The 15,994-nt window shown below is 39.8% G+C and overlaps 1 long non-coding RNA gene across 1 annotated transcript in view; it reads right to left on the minus strand.

Annotated features, from left to right (window-relative positions):
- Nucleotides 1-15,994, minus strand: part of LOC138991206 (uncharacterized) — a 68,715-nt gene that overhangs the window by 19,312 nt on the left and 33,409 nt on the right. Inside the window, exons 3-4 of the long non-coding RNA XR_011467165.1 lie at nt 6,717-6,793; nt 4,785-4,860 (exon numbers count right to left, since the gene is read on the minus strand). This is a non-coding gene — a long non-coding RNA (uncharacterized lncRNA). The remainder of the gene's footprint in view (nt 1-4,784; nt 4,861-6,716; nt 6,794-15,994) is intronic.

Raw genomic sequence — 15,994 nt, forward strand, 5'->3', positions numbered from 1 at the left:
ACCATGCACATATGAGTAGCCAGAAGGGCAAGAGATAGGGAGATGGAGAGGGGAAGACTGCGGAATGGGTGGGGAAGGAGGGGGAGGGAAAGACTGGTTCCTTATTCAGCTCCTTGGGAGTCCCTTGGTGGTTAATTTGTTGTGAGGAGCCAGAAAACAAATCCATTCTAAACTTTTTCTTCCTGGCAGATTTTTGAAAGCTGAGGTTTCTCTGTTGACTGTGCATGTCCTTTTATCATGTGCTTGGTTTTTCAACATCAAGCCATTGCACCAAGATGAGAACAGTTACTTTCAATTAATAAACTGTCTTGCAATCACCCTTTGTTCATAACCACGTGAAGGCTTCTGTATGTGCAGATGAGAGCTTACCCATTCAACATCTCTCTCCATTAGCGGTCTCCACTTCTCACTGTATTTTCCATTCTGCCTTCTCCCCTGACACTAAGGGTTTGCCTGCTTACTGCCAGCTCTGCAGAGAGGCAGCCGCACACACGCTATAGTTCATGCTCACTTATAAACTGAGAATAAAGATCTTTATTTCCAATGCCCTGTGAAGATTGTCAACTTTTGTCTGTAAATCAGGTGACTTATTTTTCCTAGTCTTAAGGGCTGTCCCTTGTATAAAATAGAATTAAGCCTCAAAAAGGATTCATTGATTTCAGTGCAATGAGTGGTTATTTTGAAAACAGTTGGTCCTCTGCTAATCCTCTTGGTCCATGTCAATCTGTGTTTGGAAGCTTCTGGACTGTCTGGACAGAAAATGAATTGTAAGTTCCTTGAGGGCAGCATTGGATCTTGCTCATTTTTGTATTTCCCATGATCGCAAACATTCAGAAACATGCTAGGGTATACAGGTATGGTGTGAATAAAGAGATAACATAGGGAACCATGTTTAAGCTGGGTGCCACCACCGACAGAGAACGTGTATGCTCCGCTTTCCTTTGTCAACTTCCTCTGACTCCTTTCCATTCATCAAACCCAACAAGTTTCTTTCTTTTCTACTATCCTGGGGAAAATGGTTAAGAACTAAACTAATAGAAAACACACATAGAAGTCAACCTGGATGCTTACTGAAAGCAAGACTCAGACTCTTAAGAAGCTCTGCCAATGACTTAACTGGTTTGCTAAGTTAAATATTAAATAATCCTCTGGGTTGTCCAAAGGTCCTTCTGCTTAAATGGGAGGAGACAGACATTTTCTCCAGCACAACTTAACTGACAAAATTCCCAACAGAAACAATTTTTGATTATTATAAAAAGTCCAACAAATATAGAAATGTATAAATATATAGGCAAAAATTACCCATGCGCCAGCCATACATGAATCACCTCCGTGCTGCGTCTCATTCCAGGATTATTCCGCAAATAAACAGGGCTATCTAACTATCCATCCTTTGTCAACATCTGTCTCTATCTAGAATACTATGCATATGTTTTTTTATTTTATTTTATTTTATTTTTAAACTTTACAATATTGTATTAGTTTTGCCAAATATCGAAATGAATCCGCCACAGGTATACCTGTGTTCCCCATCCTGAACCCTCCTCCCTCCTCCCTCCCCATACCATCCCTCTGGGTCATCCCAGTGCACCAGCCCCAAGCATCCAGCATCGTGCATCGAACCTGGACTGGCGACTCGTTTCATACATGATATTATACATGTTTCAATGCCATTCTCCCAAATCTCCCCACCCTCTCCCTCTCCCACAGAGTCCATAAGACTGATCTATATACATCAGTGTCTCTTTTGCTGTCTTGTACACAGTATGCATATGTTTTTTTACTTCATTTTTCCCTCTTAAACATTATATACATTTGCCTCACCATTTTAATAGGTTTCTAAGTAGTTGAGTAAATGAACATGTGTAATTAACTTAATCAATCCCCTATTGTGGATACCTGGATGGTTTCCAATACTAACACTCTTTTAATACTTGTTTCAAACATTGAAAGTGACATTGGTTTTTCAAGTTGCAAATGGTAGTTCATAAATTTTGCAGTAAATATAACACAAAATGAAAGTGTAAAAAGTAAAACTGAACATCTCAGGGTCACCCTACATGGTTGGGAGGGTTGTGCACTGCACAAGGGCACCACAGCTAATAGAAGTCCAATCATATTGCAGACAGTGAAGGGTTTTCTATTTATTACAACAATTTTCTATCAGATGGCTATATATTATAAGAATATCCTGGCAGATGGAAATAAAGCATCTTGAGTAAAGGGCATCTTTCTCCAATGGACAGCATCTCTGGTTTTCCCCAAACTCATGTCTCCCTCTTACATTGCTCAATCAGTACTATCTTGTGAAAATTTTCGCAGTCAATTGATATAGTTCTGTCATTCTTTTTAATGGGTGATTAATATCTCTTATCGTGAGAAGGCAATGGCACCCCACTCCAGTACTCTTGCCTGGAGAATCCCATGGATGGAGGAGCCTGGTAGGCTGCAGTCCATGCTAAAGGTCGGACATGACTGAGCGACTTCACTTTCACTTTTCCCTTTCATGCATTGGAGAAGGAAATGGCAACCCACTCCAGCGTTCTTGCCTGGAGAATCCCAGGGACGGGGGACCCTGGTGGGCTGCCGTCTATGGCGTCACACAGAGTCGGACATGACTGAAGTGACTTAGTAGTAATATCTCTTATACAACTTAGATGATACAGTTGAAAGGCATAATGGGCTAGAGTAGCTCCTGATAATTGATATTTCAAACAACCACATATATGAAATCATCAGAATTTTAATTTTTGCCATACAAGTTGGTTGGCTATTTCTGTACTTGATTCCTATTCCTAACAGAAAGAGATATTGTGGCTTCCTAAAATACTTTTTAAACCCTCCAAGAAAGACTAAATTGTATTTAAGATTGTTGTAATATTGAGTACTCTTTCCATGTTCTTTGAAACATTCATTTATTGGTTATATGTGATGCTTCTTTATCATAGTCAATTAAACACCATCTTCATACAGGGCTTTACAGCTTCCAGAACAATTTCCCATAATTTTGGTATTTGATCTTTGAAACTGAGATATTGTGAAGCAGGAGGTGTTAGTCTCTCAATTTTCCTGTCGAGGAAGTAGTGGCTTAGGAAGGGCAGATGTCTTGCTCAAGACCCTGAGGTCTTAAAGATTTAAAGTCAGGGTGGGTACTCAGTTAATGGTCTGTACAAGGCCCCATTGCTCTCGAAAGTAAGATTAATTAGAATCCACCACTTTTTGCTCGCTACAGTTAAAGTTTTTTGCCCTGCTTCGGGTACCATATAACATATCAGTACAGCTTTGGGGTCAGTGTTCTTTCCTTTGTAAGAATGGTCCCTTTGTTGCGCATTTCCCTGGATACATTTTTCACTTTCTTCCGCCAGTTTTCTCAGATGCTGTAGGAACACCTTTGTTCCCACTTTTCACCCCAGGCAACAAATCTCCTTCCCACACACACACACACACACACACACACACACACACACGGAAAGGCTAAATGAGTCTGCCTATGACATTAGCTATCAAAATGCAACCTAGTGGCAAGATAGACTCTTGTTAGCATTCATCAAAAATGTACCTTGCTTCTTCAGATCTTTCCATTGTGTATCTTTTGTTTAGATCAAGTTTATAGTTACAGTGCTCCATAGCTATGAGCACGCTACAGTTTAAAGAAAATAAAATTTTCTTCGCTAACATTTAAAATTAATTCCCTATTGTTGGATTGGGTGGACACATCTTTATTAAAGAAGCTACAGGATTTCTGTTTCCTGGGGTAAGAAGGGGGAATGCATAGAATCAAACCATTTCTTTAAGATGGTTTTTTCAGGTCACGTTATTTTGCACACATCTCAAAGATAACACTACCACCAAACAGCAAAGCATTCCTCCTTTTACATGAAATAATGAACAGCTGGATTGCTTTGTCAGGAGCTGGTAGGTTAAGTAACAGCGCTTATTTACGTTTTAGCATGACAAGCAAAAAAACTAATTAACTGGTGAGACCATATGCAGTGGACCATGGCAGTCTGCGAGGATTAATGAATTAATTAGTCATTTCCATCCATTACAGTTTTATTCTTTTCCTTGGAAACGAGTGGACTATTTATTTCAGTCTTTAAAATTTCCAGAGCAGGGGTGTTCATTCAGCTTTCTGAATGGTTGAATAGAACAATAAGATTGTGTAACCACTGGGACCAGTCTGTGCCTCTGACAAGGGGATAATGTAGCTATAGAAAGCTCTTTTCATCTTTTAGCAAGGGCCCATTATTCCTATGTATCTCTCTTCTATGCTTTATGAAAAGGTTTGTACAGTAAATAATGACTGACTATGTAGTAGTTCTTTCTTCTTTTGCCAAGCTCTTTTTAGCTTTGGCAGCAATTTTGTTTTCCCTGTCATCATCTAATGTCTATTTATTTTACATTGCTACAAAGCCAGTGAAATTCCCTTATAAATCCCAGGTCATGAAGATGAAGCAGCAACCCGATTCCTTTTATTAAATGTCTCCAGTGTCCTCTGCTTTTTCTAATTAGGTTCAAAGTGGTCAGTGGCTTGAAAAGACTCTGGGCAGGAATCGAATCTGTTTGAACAATGCATTCCTAGAGGCCGTGCATATTAGATGTTTGGATTTAATTAGAAGACAGGTATCAAAAGTCAGATACTCTCTGGAGGCACTGGGGTCATCATCACGAGGTCCTCTTCCTACCCAGGCTATTCGACCAAATTCTCCCCCTCCCTCCTGTCGCCCCTCCCACACACGCATACAATAGGCATTAGGTATTCAGAGCCTGGGGCTGTTACTCACCACTGGTTTTCCAGAACTGAAGTTTTCTTCTGTCAGCACTGCCACAGCATGAAGGTGAGAACAAGAAACTCTGAAACTGAAGGGGAAAGATAAAAGGAAAAGTGCGCAGAAGAAAAGAGAGGCTCTTTAACTGCTCTGTCAACCCAATTTTTCTCCCTGCTCAGCCGCAGGCGTGTTCTGAAGATGGATGGGCATAGGTACAGCTGGTACCAGAGAACAGCTGTGATTTCCATCTGGGTACCATTTAGTAGCAGATAGATTTTTTCAGGCCAAAGTCTTCTCCAATTGTTGCGGTTAGAGAGGGAAAGTGAGAGGCCCGTTGTGTTTTCTTCCACTTCAGATGCTCTTGTTCCAAACCCTTGCCTCTCCCTGTGTTGGCACGTTATCAAAGAGAGAGGAATTATGATTGTGGGTGAATGGGTGGGGGAGTTAGCTGATGAGAGCTGGTGGAGCTCAGACACAAAGCATCTCATGGAACACATTAAATATTAGATCTATCCAACACATACTTCTCATAGTGTCTGTCATTACCTTCCTTCCAAACTATGGGGCTATCAGGCAAGATGGTGCTCCTCTGAGGAGTGATGTCAACGTTTATGTCTGCACAGCTAAAACAACGGGTTGAAATGTGAAAAATTCAATATGTTGACGACAGCTCTTGTTCAGTTGTGCTGGGAAACCAGTTTGAATCATTACTTTTTGCCTCTAGGATAGAACTGACCTGAGATGCCAGGGAAACCACCTCAGCCAATAGAATTCTTCCAGAAGAAATAATTTTTTTAAAAATCTGCATATCTGAAAAGGTTTTCTGAAGTGGATTATTTGATAAAAATGTCTTCAAAATCCAGTTTGCTAATATATTTTTTTAATTGGAGGATAATTGCTTTACCATGTTGTGTTGGCTTCTGCCATACAACAAAGTGATAACCATATATATCAGCCCTATATACATATATGCTGCTAAGTCGCTTCAGTTGTGTCTGACTCTGTGCGGCACCACAGATGGCAGCCCACCAGGCTCTGCCACCCCTGGGATTCTCCAGGCAAGAACACTGGAGTTGGTTGCCATTTCTTTCTCCAGTGCATGAAAGTGAAAAGTGAAAGTGAAGTCGCTCAGTCGTGTCCGACTCTTCGCGACCCCATGGATTGCAGCCCACCAGGCTCCTCCGTCCATGGGATTTTCCAGGCAAGAGTATTGGAGTGGGGTGCCATTGCCTTCTCCATATATATACACATATATATGTATATGTATGTGTATATATATATATATATATATATATCCCCTCCTTCTTGAGCCTCCCTCCAGCCCCTCCTCTTTGCTAATATTTTAAAAATTGAACATTGATGTTGTTCAACTAGCTGTATCAGTGCGGCACGGACACTAATTGAATTAAATTATTATTTTGAATACTCTGTTCTGTATATTCTGTTGTTCTCAACTCTTCCACTCGTGTCAGGGGCATCTACAAGAATCAAACTAGAGGCTGTTTTAATGCTTTTAGAAGATTTGGGGGGCTGAAAGCTGGTGATTTTTCATGGCATGAGTGCTTCTTTTCAAGGAGGCGGCACCTATAGCATGCTCCTGGGTCCCAGTTCTTTTATATTATTCAGATTTGAGACCAGAGATGTTTCATAAGCACTCACAAGGATTAGCAAACGTGACCCAGGGAGAGATTGCAATATCTTTTCTGGCAAACCAAGATTCTTTTTTTCTTGCCAACGCGGATGTCTTCCAAGGTTGGCCCCAGCTCTTTAGCTCTCCTAATGTACTCAAGGTCAATGTTTCTCTCCCTGAGGAGAAACCATTGCTGAGAGGCATGGTCAAAGTTGATTTTATTTTGTGTTTTAGTTTATTGCCCTTTTAGCTTCCAAAGCCCAGAGTAAGTTTAAAAACATGTTGCTAAATATGATGAAAGCATACTTGATTCTCACCTTGGGTTTCAAAGGACGAATTCAATGGATGGGATGAGGTGTGTGAGGCCCATACATATGGATCATCTGGAGCACTACTGCCCAATGGAAATAAATAAAAAAATAAAAAAAAATAAAATGTCATTTTACATTGTTTTTAGTAGCCATGCTAAAGCAGTAAAAAGAAACTTGTATAATTAATTTTAATAATTTATTTAACTTAATATACTAAAAATAATAGCATTTGGACAAGTCATTACCATAAAAATTATTGATGAGATATTTTATCTTCTTTTCTCAATGTTCTAAATCTTCAAAATCTAGTGTATTTTACATTTACAGAGTATCTGAACTTCAAATTGCCATGCTTCAAGTGTTGTATAGCCCTGTGAGGTTAATGATTGCTGTGTTGGACAGAGAGTGGATTTGAAAGAAATTGATAAAGAGGATAAAGAGGGAACTGGTATATATTGCACATTTCTATATGTAAGACACTGTGGTAGCAATGAATATACCTCATGGCTAGCCTGAGAGGTGACAATTATTTTAACTGAAGAATGAAGTGTCCATTAATTCAGTGTTCAAACAGTAACCTTTTTGAAGTGATAGGGTAGCTTTTATTAATCACCCAAGGACAGAAGGTATACTTTAGGACTGTCGTGGGGAAACGGGCATGCATAGATGACCTAGATGGGGAAACAAGGTAGAATAAGTTAACTGACTTGCCCAGCATCACACATGGAAGCATGAGTTAAGGTTTTTAAAGTCAGATCTGTTTGTCTAGAAAGCCCACACTTGGAATGTGCTTCTGGTATTTCTTCTGGAATCCTCCCTTGATAGTTTGGTTAACCATTCTAAGTTGGAAGCACTGGTCTCAAAATCTGTTGGCAGCGTGGTTCTCTATTAAGCAAAAAAGACTCAGCTTGTCTCTGTTCTTAGAAAGGCCCTTCTAAGGAAGCAGAACATACACAGAGGCTGACTACATACCCTTTAATTTTAGATGTATATGAATTGCTATCACAATTAATAATTAGATGAGCGGATAGCTTAGACTCCTTAGCTATGTCCGTGTGGTGCTAAGTGGAGGGAAAGGGGTTGCAGATCTCTAGCAATTTTCTCTGCAATGCTCTAATTTTTTAAGCTTCTTTCCCTATTGGGAAACATATCATTGGAATCTGTTCACAGACATGAAAGAGGGCCAGAAATGAAAACATTTTACTTGACTTTCTCCAGCTCCCTTTAGACTTTCAGAAAAATGGAACTTTGTCTCCAGTGTAAGTGATTGGGTTCTCTGATCCTTGATTCAGTTCAGTTCAGTCACTCAGTCGTGTCCAACTCTTTGCGACCCCATGAATTGCAGCATGCCAGGCCTCCCTGTCTATCACCAACTCCTGGAGTTCACCCAAACTCATGTCCATCGAGTCGGTGATGCCATCCAGCCATCTCATCCTCTGTTGTCCCCTTCTCCTCCTGCCCCCAATCCCTCCCAGCATCAGAGGCTTTTCCAATGAGTCAACTCTTCTCATGAGGTGGCCAAAGTATTGGAGTTTCAGCCTTAGCATCAGTCCTTCCCAAGAACACCCAGGACTGATCTCCTTTAGAATGGACTGGTTGGATTAGTGTTTCTCTTATTTGCTTGTCTGCTCCTGACATAACCTGTTTCTCAGAAATATATACATTTCCCCCTTTAGGTGACAGCTAGAACAAATGATGGCTGCAGAAAATCAAAACACAGCAGGAGAAAGGTTTCAGCATATTGTTAGTAATAGCTAGCATTTTTTAAGAGATTACTATGGGGCAGACCCTGCTTGGATTGCTTTCTATCTATTAATTCATTTAATCCTAATAATGAGACTATGAGATACATACCATAATTATCCTCTTTTTGCAGATAAGGGAATCCCACAGAGACTTGTCCAAAGTCACATAGCTACTTAGTGCCAGAGCTTGATCTCAAACCTAGGTCTGGTGGATTAAAAATCACTTACATTAAATAAAAATCAATCCTACCTGAATTACTAAGACCATTATTTGGAAATAATTCATATTGTGCATTTATCAAGTTGTTATATTAAACCTCTTGTCCTGAGAGTCCCCAAAAACATTTTATTAGAAGACTGAATGAAAAAGTGATGTTTTGGTTTGTGTTTCCTGTAACGACACAAGTTTTTGATAGACATTATATGAATATTCTGGATGTTGATAAATATTTTTCTGTCCTGCAGGCTGAGTAGTGTCTGGCTCACATCTCAGCATGGATGTAATCTCATTTAGGAGGGAAGATTAACTCCCTTTCTCTCTATTTCTTCCTAATTTTTCATGACTTGAAACTTTTAGAGGTTGGTTAGCAGTGCCATTTTTTTTTTCTCATTTACATTCTTCTAGTGAAAAGATAAATCATTTAAGTTGTATAATTATATGTGTTTACCATGGAATTCAATAAGCTCTTACTAGGTGGAATTTAAAAATGTGGTCCTGCACTTTAAAAAAAAATTTCTCCTGAATTTGCTCTCATGCTGTAGGAGGATGCCCAGATGAAACTGAACAACACAGCATTCTCTCTTATCCTGTTGTGGAATAATACCTTATTGGAGCCTCTGAAACACAAAGGAGAGATTTGAGCAGAATATCATAAACCAGGGTTATTGTTTATATTGGACATATTTCAGAACTGCTTGTGACTTTAATATGAGTGGTTTGGTATCAAGTTTTATATTCTAATTGGCATTTTTTAAAAAGCAAAACAAAACATTGGTCTTTCCCTAAGGCTGAAACAGCCAAGATCTTATCTGTTCTTTGTGTTAATTGTTGATAATGAGCATAAGATCATTATGACCAAACTCACAGATTGTCCCCAGATACAGAAGGGCTGGGTCTTCATAAAAAGTAGAAGGTTAGATCCATTGACAAGCAGCAGCTAGCAGGGTGTTTCCAACTTATGCTTCTAAATAGCACAAGGTGGGTCTGCAAAATGTTATTGCCAAGTACCCCCCTGGAAAATAAATGAAATAATCTTCCCCATGTTCAATCTTTGTAGGAACCTTAGGGCTGGGGAAAAAATAAAATAAAATAAAAATTGCATTTATAGGTCTGGAAAAAACAGGGGAGGATTATCTCTCTCATAAAACCAACTTCTAAATCTGAAATTGCATTTTTTCCAGACTAATATTTTACTTTATCTTTGATCATTATAAATTATTCTTTTTTATTTCTTTCTTTTTAAAGTCCTGGTTGAAAAAGTAGCTTGGCAGACTGTTCCACTGGAGCTTAAATGGACTTATTTATTGAAAAATACTCAAAAGTAAAAATTTGAAAGTGCTTCCCATTATACTCATTGGAGCCCCCCAAGTTTGCTGCGTGTAACTGTCTGTGGAGAATTATGGGCAAAGTCAAGTAACCACCTCCTGGCTTCAGGCTCAGCTTTCCACATCTTTCAGTGCCAAATACATATGCTTACTCAGATTTTTGATTGAATCATATATATATATATTTTTAATTTTGGGGTATTCCCAATTTGTGAAATAGTTGGAGAACTTTAGGTGAAGGATCTGAGAAAAGCCCATACGTTTGAGGGGAGAGAGGAAGGTGATCTGTCAGTCCTGAAGTCTTTCTTTCAGGCATGGAGAGGTGGTCTTTTCACAGTAGGATCGCTGGAGACAAACCTCAACAGTAAGTGTTCTTTCACAATAGGGATACATGGCTGTATTATCATTGATAAGGAAAAATCATTTCAGCAATGGAAAATTAGAGTTGGCAAGGGTGCTGGGGGGGTGGTCTTTGTAAATACAACTTCTCTCAGAGACTGGCTCAGCAATGGATTACCTTTTCCCCTTGTTTTTTCAGCAGCTTTTCATGCCATACCTTTTTGAGGCATCGTAGCCTCAGTTGAAACTCTAAGCAGGAAGCTTGGTGAGTCATTATTAGTAGTAACAATACTAATAAATAAATTACTAACAATAATAAGACAGTGGTTAACACTTAGGATTTTATGGTTTTCTCATTCATTATCTCATCTGAGCTAATGACGATTCTGTCACGCTTGGCTGCTCTGGAGACCTCTTTCAGACCACTCCTTCTCAGATCAAAGGTGGGGCTTTCCCAGCCCCTGGGAGTGGTGCTGAAGTGAATCTCCAAGGGTATCAGCCTGGCCACCCCAGAGAGCACAGAAGGAAAGAGGAAAGAATCAGAGGCTGCGCAGAGGATTGGATGCCATGATGTGGAGGCGCTTTGTTTCTCCCCCATATATTTTTAACGGAACCCTTGGGACTTGGGGAGGTGGTTGGATGACCACATGCTCTTTGAATGCTGTATTGTGCTTGAAACATAAAGCTGCTCCATAAAAAGTTTGTATTGTGAAATGTCAAGTTTTTGGCATGTATCATATTTGTCAAATGAGGTTATGTAAGCTGAGCTTTCCAGCATGGCCTCCTCTTATCCAGCATTGGAGAAAAAAGTTTCACAGAGGAAAGCCCAAGCCATCTGAAGCCACATTGTGCTTGGCTTCCAACATTGTAAAAAAAAAAAAAAAAAAAAAAAAAAAGAAATATTTGAAAAGAGAAATGGCTGGATCCTAGAAAACATAAGACATATGGTAAGTTTTTGTGCTTTGGGACCATCAGGAAGAGGAAGAATAAATGATCATAAATTATAATAAATCCAGGTAGAGAACAGTCAACCTCTTCATATATCTTAAAGATGGAGCATCAGTTAATTAACTGCATTCTTTTTAGGCCCTGCCCTCCAGCACTCCAACCCTAAAGTCATTCAAATATTTGTTGAATAAATAAATCTCCTAGCCAAAGCTTTGGTGGTGAATTAGGGAATGGAATCACTGATGTAGAATCTCAAACTGAAAATAAAAGTTGATAGTGATTTGGGGACCAAGCACCTGCCGGCTGGCTTGTATTGAGTTGAATGAGAACAGGATTATAATAAAGTGAGAAAAGTCACAGACAGGCTTCTGTAAGAGACCACAGCCTGTGTTTCCTCATTTGCCACGTGAAAATAAAATTAAGTTACTCTTGGTTGCATAGCTCCCGGAGTTGCATGGAGTAGAGATGAGCTCTGGTGATTGTTCCCTCAGTTAAGTCCACCTACCTCCATCGGTCAAAATGATCTGAGAACCACATAAAAGGGTGAGATGCAATCTTCTATTTAATTGCAGAAACTGTAATTGCAGTAACCTTTCCTTAAATCTGACTCTATTTTGAATCTGACCATCCGAGGTACCAGCCTAGCTGCTCATTCTTCTTTTTTCATCTTCATTCTTCGGGCTTCACCACTGGTAGTAACCCCACTAATGGGTAATTCCCATTACCACCCCACCCCCACCTTCAGGATGTGCTTTTATCTCTGGGTCTCAGTGGGAACTTGAACTCCACTACTCCAAATCCAAGATTTCGGTCCCTTTGTCCCCTCCTTCCATTATAATGGAAAAGAGAGGAAAAAAGAAAGAAAACATCCATTTCTAGGTGTTAGGGGAAAAAAAAGTTATAATTTAAAAAAACATCTTTCTGGATGCAGATTTTCAGTCTGTTTATTGCTGGAATAATAATAAACAAGGGCTAGTTAATTTGTCATGATGACAGGACCATGTTTTGGGAGGTACTTAGTCAAAAATGAAGTCAGGCCCAATCTGCTAGATAGAAGAGAGTCAACATATTCAGTAAAAAATTAGGCATGAGATAGATAAATACAAAAACCACAGCAATGAATACTGAGAAAGGTGGCTTCAGGTTACCACTAGTGGGTTGGAGCAGGATCAACAGAAATGAAAAAATGCTTCCCAGCAGATGACCAACTTGAGACGTGTTTTAGAAGGAGTGGTGTGATTTGGCGAGTACAAAGTCTCGTGCACCATCTAAAAATCGATTCTACATTCTCAGTGCCTTTTACAGGGTGTTTGCACTAAAAGTGGTAGAGGGTATTTATTTTCGGGTAAAATTCAATTTAAAAGCAGGAATAATTGAAAACATCATTTTGAATGACGTGGTTCTAAAAACTGAATTAAAAAAAAAATGTTGACAATCCTTCTGAGCCCTCACCCCTCCTTTACTGCTAAAGTAACTTTCAAGACTAAAATTTCTTTTGTTATCTGACACTATAATTCCTTTTAAAAGAGTGCATATATGTTGAACTAAGCCAATAAACCAATCAGTCAATAAATTCTTGATTCTGCCTTCTAAATGCCTACAGTTAATTTGTACCATGATGAGGACATACCCATCAAGAAACCGACCTGTGATGCACTTACTGAATATCTAGCTGCCCCACCTTTCATGGTATCAGGGGACACATAAAAACACCATCTTGTCCTAGTTCCAGAAAGGACTTACACTGCCCTAACCACTCTTCTTGGGAAGGAAAAATTTCTGGGTAAAGTTTTGGCTCAGTGGATCTAAGACATAAATTAAGTTTCTGCCTGTATAAATAATTTCCTCTCCTACATCCTGACAAGCTTTGAGATGCTCCTGAACTCCTTACCTACATTCTCTCCCTTCTAGAAGATACTCATGAATTTTGCAATTGCCCATCCAGTAAAGAAGCCTGACTCAACTATGGCTTGTTTTCCTCTTAAGTTCACCCCCGCCAAAATTGAGCCCTGCTTGTACTCCCTTCTTGTTGGCTCTTCAATTCATCCTTCTTTTCATGTGCACTGACATCGTGATCTTTTCTTACCTGGGTATTCAGATTACCTTCAAAGGGGATTCTTTCCTCTTTCAAATCCATTATCCGCTCTGCTGTCCAAGTTTAAAACGTCAATCTGATTAAAAGCCATCAGGGACTCCTATTGCCTTCAGAATGAATATCAAACTCTTCAACAGAGAGGGTAAGTTCCTTTATGGTTTGATCTTTCCCGATTCTCAAGTCTAATTTGGTCATGTATCTTCATGTTCTTGTTTTTGAAGCCAGATGACAGTAAGGTGCTTGTCCCTAAGAGGGCCATATTCTTAAATTTCTATGTCTTTAATTCAACTGTTTCCCCCAAAATGCCTCTTCCTCTGTCCCCTGCCCATCTCGTCTGTTTAATTACTCCTAATTGTCCTTTTGGTTTCTCTAGTGGTTCAGTTGGTAAAGAACCCAACTATAATGCAGAAGACTGGACACCTGGGTTCGATCCCTGGACCAGGAAGATCCCCTGGGGAAGTAAATGACAAACCACTCCAATATTCTTACATGAGAAATCCCTTGGACAGAGGAATCTGGCAGGCTACAATCCATGCTGTCACAAGAGTTGAACAGGACATAGCGACCAAACCACCACTGCCACCAATTGTCCGAATCAACTCAAGCCTGTCTTCCTCTAGGGACATGAACATCCCTGAGAAGAGTGGGTGTTCATCTTCTTTACTCTCCCTTGTACTCACTCACTGGTCTGCCTGCCACCTGGTATAACATTCCATGCTGTTATTATTTGTCCATTCCTTATCTGTGTCTTCTAGGTACTTGAACTGGCTTATAGAGAGAGCCTGGGTACTGTTCGTCTCTATCCACAGTGTCTACTGAGCACACAGCCCAGTACTGTGTGCTGTTGTGGACAAGTAGATCATTTGTAGGGTAAGGCTTTGCCAATTTTCTTGAAAGGGGGAGTTTCTCTATGTTTACACCTTTTACTGGATGAACTCAAACCTCCTCTGGTATTTGTTTTGGGAACAGGTCACGGGAGCTGGGTTCTCATAATCCTTTCCTGGTTTGAAGGGCTGGATCCAGAATGTAAGGCCCTGTTTTCAGCCCATACCAACCTTGGAATTTCCACAAACTTCAAAGATTTTCACTGAAGATGACCAATTACTTGATTAGTGCTTTACAATTTTCAAAATAACATCTTTCATAAATAATTTCTCTCTTTCGTTCTCTCTTCCAACATATGAGAGCAATTGAACCGATATGTTTGTAATTCAAATTTTGGAGATGATCAAGTGAAGACTCAGAGAGTTATTTAACCTGCTCAAGGCCATAGAGTTGTAGCTGAGGACAGAGGGCCACTCAGCCGGGATGATATATATTTGTTTTCCATTGCTTTATAATAAATGCCACAAGCTGAGCCACTTAAAATGGTGTATGTTTATTATCTCACAGTTTCCATGGGTCAGAAGTCTACGTATGGTTTCACTGAATCTGCTGCTTAGGGTCTCATAAGGCTGAATTCAAGGTGTCATCTGAGCTGTGTTATCTCTGAACCTCAGAGTTCCTTTCCAAACTCATTCACGCTGTTGGCAGAATTCTTTTCCTTGTGATTATAAGAAATGAGGTCCCACTTTCTTGCTGTCGGTTGAAGGTTTTGTCGGTGACTAGAAGCCAGCCTCAGGTTCTAGCCATGTGACTTTCTTAGCACAAGGTAGTGAACTTCTTTAAAGTCAACAGGAAAAATCTCCCTTTAGTCTTACAATGGAGTCATATAGAATGCTATCTACTCAATGGAGTGACCATCACTAGATATTCACAGATACTGCCCCACTCGAGGGAAAGGGATTAAAAGATTATACTGAATATATACACTGAGGGATAGGAACCTTGGGGCGCCATTTAGAAGTCTGCCTACTACACACCTCATTTCATCATTATATTAAAATAATAAAAATCATTATATTAAAAGTCTCCTTTGAGACTCCAAGAACTATAAGTATTGTAGTCATAGGAAATGTCACCAAGACAGTGTCATCTGCTCTGTGGTTTCAAATTGGATTATTTATGCTGAAAGAAGGATCACTGTGTGTGTTGTGGGCAGTGATTTTTTTTTTCCTGCGCTGGGCAAAGTGGAATGCATGACCTGTGAAGTGGACATAGCCAGAAACCATTTTAACTCTTCTGCATCTAAAAATACCTCAACTGGATGCCCCAGACAGTTCCTGAGAATTGATGTCCAGGAACAGGCAAAGATGGAAGCTCATCTTTTCAGTTTTCTTTATGCAGATTTTAGCTGAGGAAACACAGGTGGTCACTTCAGGGCTCCTCTCTGGAATGGAGACCTCTGCTAGACTGTCAATTAAGGATGTTAATCCTAAACTGAGTTATATCACCCAATGAGTCTGAGTTTGGTCCAGAGTCCTCCAACTATCTAAAGTTTCTAGTTCTTTGGTCTTGCATTCTGGATGGGAGCTGATTGGGCATTTCCCATTTGCCTCTGGGCAATATGTGCCTTTGGGTTGTGGGTAAAAAGTGTCTACAGCTTGCTTTTCAGAAGTCATTTTTTAAGAGCCCCTCTCAGTGTATGTTTTTTCTTTTCTGGCTTGGTGAAGAGAAAGAGCAGTCACAGAGACCTTTGGGTGAGTTCACCTTGGTCCGACCTTATAGACTCA

Source organism: Bos mutus, chromosome 16 (genome assembly GCF_027580195.1).
Source record: "Bos mutus isolate GX-2022 chromosome 16, NWIPB_WYAK_1.1, whole genome shotgun sequence".
NCBI classification, from domain to species: Eukaryota; Metazoa; Chordata; class Mammalia; order Artiodactyla; family Bovidae; genus Bos; species Bos mutus.